The 10739-nt window shown below is 37.2% G+C and overlaps 1 long non-coding RNA gene and 1 other non-coding gene across 2 annotated transcripts; one reads left to right on the forward strand and one right to left on the reverse strand.

The window, feature by feature from the left end:
• Positions 1-3226: 3226 nt before the first annotated feature.
• Positions 3227-3333, reverse strand: LOC136225257 (small nucleolar RNA R71). The gene has a single exon (XR_010686982.1). It is a non-coding gene; the product is annotated as a small nucleolar RNA R71 (small nucleolar RNA).
• A 1688-nt stretch (positions 3334-5021) lies between these two features.
• Positions 5022-6204, forward strand: LOC136224191 (uncharacterized). The gene is made up of 4 exons (XR_010686320.1): positions 5022-5189; positions 5270-5348; positions 5980-6038; positions 6129-6204. It is a non-coding gene; the product is annotated as an uncharacterized lncRNA (long non-coding RNA).
• Positions 6205-10739: the final 4535 nt, after the last annotated feature.

The following is a 10739-nucleotide window of genomic DNA, read 5'->3' on the forward strand; positions in this document are numbered from 1 at the left end:
GAAGAATAGGATGAAAAATTTCATTCAGGCTACAAATATGAGTGCCTGGCTATCTATAGTCCAAAGCCCATTTGTTCTTGTTGAAACTGTTGATGGCCAAACGGTTGTCAAATCTGAGACCAAATGGACAGAGGATGATCTCAAGAAGCTACAAAATCATGCTTCATCTATAAATATGCTTCACTGTGCACTCGATGCTGCAGAATACAACAAGATTTCAGGTTGTGAGTCAATGCAGAAGATCTGGAAGAAGCTGGAGGTCACCTATGAAGGAACCAACAAGGTGAAAGAATACAAGGTGAACCAGCATATGAGATTGTACAAGCTGTTCGAAATGAACGATAATGAAGGGATCTCAGACATGAATGCAAGATTCACAAACATCATCAACGAGCTCAAGAGACTTGGAAAGATCTTCACTAAGGAAGAACAAGTCAAGAAGATTCTCATGAGTCTTCCTAAAAGCTGGCAAGCAAAGAAGACAGCTGTTGAGGAAGCTCAAGACTTAACCACCTATAAGTATGATGAACTCATCGGCTCACTGCTGACCCATGAGATCTCGATGAAGAATTTCGAGGTGAAGGAAAAATCTGAAGATAAGAAGCAAAAGTCTCTTATCATGAAAGCTGACTCCACTGATGGGAGCTCAACAGACGATGAAGAGATGGCTATGTATACCAGAAAGATGAAAAGGCTGTTAAAAAAGAATGACAAATATTCTAAGAAGCCTTATAAGAAGTTTGATAAGTACAAAATTGACTCCAGCGACAGTGTTATCGTCGTAATTTATAGCATTTTTAGTATTTAATTACTAGTTATTTTGTACCATTTTAATAATGGTTTTTGTATATTTTCTTCATTTTATGTATCTAAGCCAATTTGTGTGTTTTCTAGGCACTTTCGTAAGGTTTTCGGCACAAAAAACCAAGTCGGGGCTTAAGACGGTAACTCGGGAGTAAAAGGGAGGAATTTTAGTGACACCCAGCGTGCACTTCGTCGCGGATAGGTGCTGTAAAATAGAGTCCAATTGTTCACACTAGGACAGATTTGACACATTTTCGTATTTTCAACTTATCTCCCTCATACGGATTCGGATTGAGGCGACTCAAAATGCGTTGGAAAGCTAAGAGAAAGATGAACAAACGACTAACAATAATCATCTCCAAATTCGAAGTGCATCAGGCCCAGAAATTTATCCAAAGTGATGAATATGTTGATGCCTAAGATTCCTTTACACATTTCAACTCCTAAATTATTAAAATCTTCCCCCATGCTCTCTTAAATGCTAAATTCAGATGATAAAGAGTGGGAGGCCATAAAGATGACTTGGTCTTTGGAATTATGTGTGCCATTTTACTATAAAAGGAGACCTTGGGTGCCATTTGAAGACACACCAAGCTTAGGCTAAATTCCTCCCTCTATAATGTTATTTTGTTGATTCTTCTCCTTAAGAATAAGTTTTTTTTGTGTTGTTGTTATTATTATTAGAGTGTTATTTGTGCAAAAGTTCATCTAATAAAAGTAAGTTTCAAGTTACCGAAGAAGTTCGTTCGGTAATCCTCATTACGGTTTCTTCTAAACTTTAATCTCTTTTATTAACATGAACTCTATTATCTATCTTTTTAAAGTGTGTTTTAATCTAATGATGGGTTAAACCCCTCTTAACTAAGGCTAAAAGTGGATCTTAACCTTAATTATGTGGTAATTACGTTTAACCTATTTAAGTTATCTTTATCCTTTTTAAGAACTAACTTATGATTCTTAATGCTTGTAGGAGATGAGCCAACTCTCTACTTGAGTCTAATTAATCGTTTATATTGAACGTGATTAAAATTGATTAATTGAAATTCATAAGTTGGACCTAATGACCATTTAGTGTGGCTAATTGGTTTTCCAAGGTTTTTCATGAATCCTATTACAAATCTTAGATTTATTGCTTGAGCCGGACCAAGGGAAAGTGATAAATCGAAGGTTTGGAAATAAGAAAACTTAATGCTTCTTTGGATTAATTACTTGAGCCGGACCAAGGAAAAGTAATTAATCGAAAGTTTAGAACTAATTTCTTGAGCGGTTTCTCTCGAATCTTAAGTAATCACTTTAGCCGGACCAAGGTAAAGCAGGTTAAAAAGGTATAGATTAAATCTTATTACAAATCTTAGATTTATTACTTGAGCCGGACCAAGGGAAAGTAATAAATCGAAGGTTTGAAACTAAGAAAACTTAATGCTTCTCTTGATTAATTACTTGAGCCGGACCAATGGAAAGTAATTAGTCAAGAGTTTTGAACCAATCTCGAGAACTAATAGTTAATAAGAAAAATCGTCATCTTAAGAAGGATAAAACAACTTAAAAGGGTGTTATTACCAAGCAAAGAGGTTAAGTGAAGCTAAAAGCCTTAGTTTCTTTCATTATAAGTAATTCCTCACATAATTTGTGTAATTTTCATTTCATTTCTTGCTTAAAGTCTTAGCTTGGTTGTCCAACAAATTCTACATTTCGGTTGTTTAAATAATAGATAGGGAGCAAAAAGATTAATACTTATAATCACCATCCTCGTGGGAACGATACTCTACTTACACTTTATTTCTTGATACACGACTAAGGTACACCTGCCTTCACATGCACGTATACGTAAAATGCGCATCAAGTTTTTGGCGCCGTTGCCGGGGATAGTAGAATTATAATATTAATCTAGTCAAACTTCTATTAATTTAGACGTTTTATTTTATTTCATTTTATTTTGTTTTGTTTTATGAACACAAGAAGTTTAAGTTGGCCTTCATTATTGTCCGATCATGAAATTGAGCGTACTTTCCACAGGAACTTGGCTAATCGAAGAGCAAACATGGCACAAGAGGAACGTTCCATCATGGATCTACTCACTCCAAACCGTTTGGACATGAATTCAAGTATCGTGGAACCTACCAGTGGAGCAAACAACTTCGAGATCAAGCCGGCAATGATCCAACTTATACAAAACTCCGGTCAATTTGGCGGAGATCCAAGAGAAGATCCAAACTCCCATTTAAATAAATTTGTTAAACATTGTTCTATGCTTAAGCAAAATGGGGTACCACCAGAAGCTATTAAACTAAAATTGTTTTCTTTTTCTTTAAGGGATGATGAAGCTGGCTGGTTGGATTCTCTCGAGGCCGGATCCATTGGGACATGGGATGAGTTAGTTAAGAAATTCTTAGCTAAGTACTTCCCTCCATCTAAAACGGTGATGTACAAAAACGAGATAAGTTCTTTTCGCCAAACCAAGAGAGAGACATTATATGATGCGTGGGAGCGATTCCGTCGACTATTGAAGAAATGCCCACATCATGGATTTGAGAAGTGGCAACAGGTTAGTATTTTCTATAATGGTTTACTTCCGCTAACTGTGCCACAATTGATTCTGCCGCAGGTGGAAACATCCTTAAGAAAACCCAAACGGAGGCTTATGATTTAATCCAAGAATTGGCGGAAAGGTGCTCTCATTGGCAAGCGGAGAAAAACCTAGAAACAAGAGCGGGAACATGTTTGGTTGATTCGTCATCAAGATCCGGCATTGATGAGTTAAATAAAAAATTGGATCTATTAATGGCTAATTTGAACCAAAATAATTTGTGTGATTTATGTGGTTTAAGTGGACATAAGAGTGAGGATTGTCAAGCGGCAAACCCATTTCTTGGGGATACCGCTAGTGCAAACTTTGTGGGAAATTTTAAGCAATCTAATCCTTATTCCAACACATACAATAATGGTTGGAGAAATCACCCTAATTTCTCATTGACTAATAATCAAAATGTGCAAAATCCGCAAAGACCTCCACCCGGATTTAATCCTAATGAAAAGAGAAATGTTGGTGATGAAGCTTCGGCTATTGTAACAATTCTTGCAAAAATGGAATCTCGTCTTGCAGGTATGGAGGAGTGGAAGAGAAATCAAGAGACGTTTACAAAAGGCTTTGAACGAGCATAAGCCAATTGGAAAAAGCCATATCCGAACGTCCTATGGGATCCCTTCCAAGCAACACGGAAACGAACCCAAGGGAGCATGTGAAAGCCATCACATTGAGAAACAACAAAGAGTTACAGTCGGCTCCAAGCAAACAGGTAAAAGATACCACGAATGAGGTAAGTACTTCTCAACCTCAAGTTTCATCTCCTCCTAAGCTTTTTACGGATCCACTTGTTCAACCTTACAAAACAAAAATTCCATTTCCCCAAAGGTTAAACAAAGAGAAACAAGAAAAACAATTCTCCAAATTTCTCGACATTTTCAAGAAATTACATATAAATATTCCGTTTGCGGAACCCTTGGAAAATATGCCCATGTATGCTAAATTTTTAAAAGATATACTTTCTAAAAAGAGAAAATTGGAGGATAATGAAACAGTGAAATTAACAGAAGGATGTTCGGCTATCCTACTCAATAAACTACCACCCAAATTGAAGGACCCGGGCAGTTTCTCTATCCCGTGTACTATCGGTGGTATGTATTTCGAAAGAGCTCTATATGATCTTGAAGCAAATATAAATCTCATGCCATTAAGTATCTTTCGAAAATTGGGCCGATAATTTTGGGTCGTCCTTTTCTAGCAACCGGAAGAACACTTATAGATGTGCAACAAGGAAAATTAATTCTCCGGTTACAAGATGAGGAACTGATTTTCAATGTTTTTAATTCTTTAAAATATTCTTCCGACAATATTGACCATTGTAACTTTCACTACAAGAAAAAGTGGTTTCAATGACCAAAATTTAATGTGGGTATGCTATCCACTCATTAAAAATATGGTCTTAAATACCTTTAATGAGCAACCCTACTATTATTGACTAAAATATTGATTTTTTTTCAACTTCATTAACATTCCACTCATTATTTGGTAGGAATAAAAAAAAAACCACTCACTAAATGTAACCACTCATTAATAATCTACCATTTTCATTTGCCCCCAATCCAGATAACTATTCCCTCCACTTATTTCATTTTCCTCAAATTAGACAAAATTGTTTCCCTCCAATTATCTCGAGGATTCAGAAAGAAAATCATTTGAAATGGGATTAACCTAGATCTGGGCTTCTCACTCGGTCTTCTCTTCTCACTTCTTCTTCGACCTAACATCGAGCTTCCTGTTCGACCTAGGTCTAGGTCTGCGTTTCCATCGTGATCAATCGCCTTGCCTCCTCTCCGTCGGCACTGTAAGTAATCCATCTTCTTCTTCTCATGTTTTTTTTTTGCACTGTCTCAACTCTCACTTGCTGTCCAACTCATCATCTAGAAGCAGACAGACAACAGTCCATCTCTCTGGAGTATCGACAATCTCACCCCTCAGTCTCTCGATTGGGACTTGATAGTAGGTGCGCTGAAAAATCATAGATATAATTGGGGTTAATTAATTGTTTGTTGTGTTAATTATAGTTTTAGGGATTTCTTGTTAAGGATTCTGTTTTCTCTTGGCTCCTCATTTCTTTTCTTTGCAATTTGAATGTAATATTTGACTGGCTCAGATTTGAGAATAGGAGTTGCTAGTTGAATGGTTTTGATAATGTTTGTGGTTGAGAATAGCTTGTTGAATGAAAGAATCGAGTATGAAGTAGTTGGCTTATCTTATTGAAATACATGTTTGATTGGGGGTAAAAGGTGATTGCTTTAGGTTGCATTTTAGGTTGCTCGTTCTGCAGCCCAAGTGTTCGATAAAAGTCCTATTTGTTCTTAAGTATGATATGGTCGACTTATTGTACATTATATGTTTCCCTTTAAATTGAATATGTATACCTTCTCTTTGCTTTGCTTTTTTTAATCATCTAATGTCATAGGGAGATTGTATTTTATTTCCCCCCTCTCCTATCACAAAATTACAATGAATTTTCAATTTTGGTATTCTTCATCGTGTCACTAAATTGTTCTGTGTGATTTTTGTTTCTACTTTTAAGCATTTCAATAGGTTCACCATAGAATAGTGATTCTTTCCTTTTTTTTATTTTACAGATGAAATAATTAAAGACGACGGGTCAGATGGAGGGAAAGAGGAAGAGGTGGAGGCTCAGGTGCAGTTCATGGATTTGGGTGACCTTATTGCTTGGTTTTAGAAGTTGGCTTTTGAAAATTCATCTTTTCTGACTTATTTCATTTAATAGAAATGCAGCCTGGTGATGGTGGGGATGATGGTGGAGTTGTGCTTGAAGGTATCGTGTGGGGTGAGCGGGTTCTCTCTATTACTTGAGAGGTCTTGTTGGAATTTACTGATGACTGGAAACCCTATGCTTTTAAGACTACTAATCGTGGATATGTTTATGTGATATTCTCTTTTCGATATAAAAATATTGGTTTTGCCTTGAAGGTTTTATCTGTTGGTGCAGAGAGGATACTGAAGATATGAGATGAGTTAAGTCTTTTCAAAGAGCCCATAAGAGTAACCAATGTAGAAGGCGTAGAACCTCATAGTCCAAAAAAGGAGGTGTATTTGTTCTGGAGACCATGAAACAGAACTGGAGAACTGTGTGGAAGTTGGAAAATGTGAAGGAAAACAGGGACCCTGGAAGCAAAGGTAGACCTTTAAGCCGTAAAAGGCGAGATTGGAGTTTAAACTTGTTTCACTATGCATAGACGGGTAACTTTATACCTTGAGTTGTGAAATATGAATATTAGTTACTGCATTGTGTTTTCAAACCAATGATTATAGTTGTGATCTAAAGTTTAACTAAAAAGAAGAATTTTCTTTGTCATGGGCTATGAAGCATGGAAACACCGAAATCAACACCAGTAAATAACTATTTCTCTGTACTCATTCGAGATACTGATATGTACCTTCCTCGAATTTCCCTTTGAAACACTGATCTCTTCAACTTGGACAACATTGCTGCTACCTTCCTTAACAATTTCACCTGATTGATCATAATCAATTCCTCTTTCAAATGGCTTTTACATTTCAAGCATTCAATATGTATGCTACTTTTGGGTGTTATTTATGAGATTAGTTGGTTCATAGACATGATGTTACAACCTATTTGATTCTGCTTCTGCTTCTAAAGGGTCACTCATTACTACTGATTGGATCATAGTGGATCTTAATTCTGATGTCATTGATGCTCTTCAGGTATGAAACTGCAGACTTGTTTTCTTTTCCCTTCAACCTATTTGTTTTACTGCCTGTTTAACATTTACTGTATGTTTTTATAATATCTCTTTTTTTCTGTTAAATAAGTGCTTACAAATCTGATACATGCTCATAATTTACTCATTCACAGCTTGAAGCTCTCCTGTTTTTTCTGATTTTCATGTCGGAGTGGCACTGATGGTGTTCCAGCAGTTTGTAGGAATTAATGACATTCAGTTTTATGTTAGCGAAACCTTTTTATTAGCCAGTAAAACCTGTTTTAAGTCGTCATAACCGACTTCTTAGTCTCATCTTTTGATTTATTCTTGATCCAAGAATGAAACTTAATTGCAGGATGGCACAATTGGGCCAATACCTTATGCTTGTGTTCAGGTTTTTAACATGTCAACAATCGAAAAACCAGTTTTCGAGTTAACTTTTTCTTCTTTCCGTTGAAAACTGATGCATCTGAAACTGATTCAGGTTCGAATAACCATATTGGGAACACTATTATTGGACAAATCTAGAAGAAAACCTCTAATATTCATATTCTGCAAATTAAGTTATTGAAATTAAGTTATTCACAAGGAAGGATCATAGTGGATCTTAATTCTGATGTCATTGATGCTCTTCAGGTATGAAACTGCAGACTTGTTTTCTTTTCCCTTCAACCTATTTGTTTTACTGCCTGTTTAACATTTACTGTAAGTTTTTTTATAATATCTCTTCTTTTTCTGTTAAATAAGTGCTTACAAATCTGATACATGCTCATAATTTACTCATTCACAACTTGAAGCTGTCCTGTTTTTTCTGATTTTCATGTCGGAGTGGCACTGATGGTGTTCCAGCAGTTTGTAGGAATTAATGGCATTCAGTTTTATGTTAGCGAAACCTTTTTATCAGCCAGTAAAACCAGTTTTAATTCGTCATAACCGACTTCTTAGTCTCATCTTTTGATTTATTCTTGATCCAAGAATGAAACTTAATTGCAGGATGGCACAATTGGGCCAATACCTTATGCTTGTGTTCAGGTTTTTAACATGTCAACAATCGAAAAACCAGTTTTCGAGTTAACTTTTTCTTCTTTCCGTTGAAAACTGATGCATCTGAAACTGATTCAGGTTCCAATAACCATATTGGGAAAACTATTATTGGACAAATCTAGAAGAAAACCTCTAATATTCATATTCTGCAAATTAAGTTATTGAAATTAAGTTATTCACAAGGAAGGATCATAGTGGATCTTAATTCTGATGTCATTGATGCTCTTCAGGTATGAAACTGCAGACTTGTTTTCTTTTCCCTTCAACCTATTTGTTTAAATTAGAAATTTCTGATGCCATCATTGTTAATTGAAGGCTTGGAATATTTTAAAATGAAGCTATCATTGTTTAACTGGTTAGAATTTCAGTTTTCTTGAGGTAAGTCCCCTTTTTGTGGAAGCAATTTAACTCCTATTGCTCAACAACAACAACAACAACAAAGCCTTAGTCCCGAAATGATTCGGGGTCGGCTAACATGAACCATCATATAAAACCGTGAAAGTCAAGTCGTGTCAGCGACACAGATTCGCTCCCTCCAATCCGTCATATCCACTACCATATTTTCCTCAATTCCCAGTAAACTCATATCACTCTCGATCACCCTCCTCCAAGTTTGCTTAGGTCTTCCCCTACCCCTCACCATTACATCCCTTTGCCACTCTTCGGTTCTCCTAACCGGCGCATCAAGCGCTCTACGTCTCACATGGCCAAACCACCTTAGTCGGTTTTCTCTCATTTTATTCTCAATAGATGTGACCCCTACTTTTGTCCTAATTATTTCATTACGCACCCGGTCCTTTCTCGTATGACCACACATCCATCTCAACATACGCATCTCCGCCACTGACATCTTATGGATGTGGCAGTGTTTCACTGCCCACCACTCCGTACCATATAACAATGCTGGTCTAATTGCCGTCCGGTAGAATTTTCCCTTCAATCTATTAGGCATGCCGGGATCACAAAGGAAACCCGTAGCACTCTTCCACTTCGACCAACCAGCTTTAATCCTATGAGCAACATCTCCATCTACTTCTCCATCCGTTTGGATAATAGATCCTAAATACCGGAAGCAATCCGAGGCCTGAACAACTCTCCCATCTAGGGTGATTGTCCCTGCCTCCCTACTCCTACGGCCGCTAAACTTACACTCCAAATATTCTGTCTTACTTCGACTCAACTTAAAGCCTCTAGATTCTAGAGTTTGTCTCCATAGTTCCAACTTCCTCTCCACTCCTTCTTTCGTCTCATCAACCAACACGATATCATCTGCAAACAGCATGCACCATGGTATACCATCTTGAAGTGAACTTGTTAGTTCATCCATAACGATGGCAAAAAAGAAATGGGCTTAGTGCGGAACCTTGATGCACTCCAATCGTAATAGGAAACTCTTCAGTCTTCCCAACACTAGTACGTACACTCGTGCATACTCCCTCATACATGTCCTTTATGATGCCAATATATTTCCGCGAAATGCCTTTCCTTATCAAGGCCCACCAAAGTACTTCCCTTGGTACCTTATCATATGCTTTCTCCAAGTCAATGAAAACCATATGCAAGTCTTTCTTCTTATTTCGATAGTGCTCCATTAATTGTCTCATTAGATGGATGGCTTCCATAGTTGATCTTCCCGGCATAAAGCCAAACTGGTTTTCCGAGATCTTCACCGTCCTCCTTAGCCTTTGTTCGATCACTCGCTCCCAAAGTTTCATAGTGTGACTCATTAATTTGATTCCCCGATAGTTGGCACAATCTTGGACATCGCCTTTGTTCTTATACAAAGGGATTAAGGTACTTTTCCTCCATTCTGATGGCATCTTATTGTTTCTCCAAATTTTGTTGAAGAACGTCGTCAACCATTCGATTCCTCTTTCTCCCAAACATCTCCAAATCTCAATAGGGATGCCATCAGGTCCTACTGCTTTCTTCAACTTCATCTTACTTAATGCCATTTTGACTTCACCCTTTTGAATTCTCCGCAGGCATTCGTGATTTATCATATCGTGATGGATACTTATATCTCCAACATCTTGTTGGCGATCTCCATTAAATAAGTCATCAAAATAGGACCTCCATCGTTCCTTGATATCCTTATCTCCAACTAGGACTTTCTGGTCCACATCCTTCACACATTTAACTTTTCCGAGATCTCTCGTCTTCCTATCTCTCATCCGAGCAATTCTATATATGTCTCTTTCCCCTTCTTTCGTATCCAATCTTGTATACAGATCCCGATTCACCTTTGCTCTAGCATCTCGTATGACCTTCTTTACTTCCCTTTTAGCCTCTTTGTATTTTTCGTAGTTCTCGTCACTCCTACATTTCCCCAATAGTTTATAGGATTCTCTCTTACTCTTTACTGCTTGTCGTACTTCTTTTGTCCACCAAGATGTGTCCTTACCCAGTGGCATGCTACCTTTAGATTCCCCTAGAACTTCCTTCGCTACTTCCCTTACACTCTGCTCCATCTTATTCCATATCGAATCTATATCTGAATCCATATTGCAAGTCCAAATATCTTTTTTGGTCATCTCATCCACAAATTTTTGTTGATTCTCCCCTTGCAATTTCCACCACTTAATCTTAGTCTCTACTTGAGGTGTTTG

Source organism: Euphorbia lathyris, chromosome 3, assembly GCF_963576675.1.
Source record: "Euphorbia lathyris chromosome 3, ddEupLath1.1, whole genome shotgun sequence".
Taxonomy (NCBI): Eukaryota; Viridiplantae; Streptophyta; class Magnoliopsida; order Malpighiales; family Euphorbiaceae; genus Euphorbia; species Euphorbia lathyris.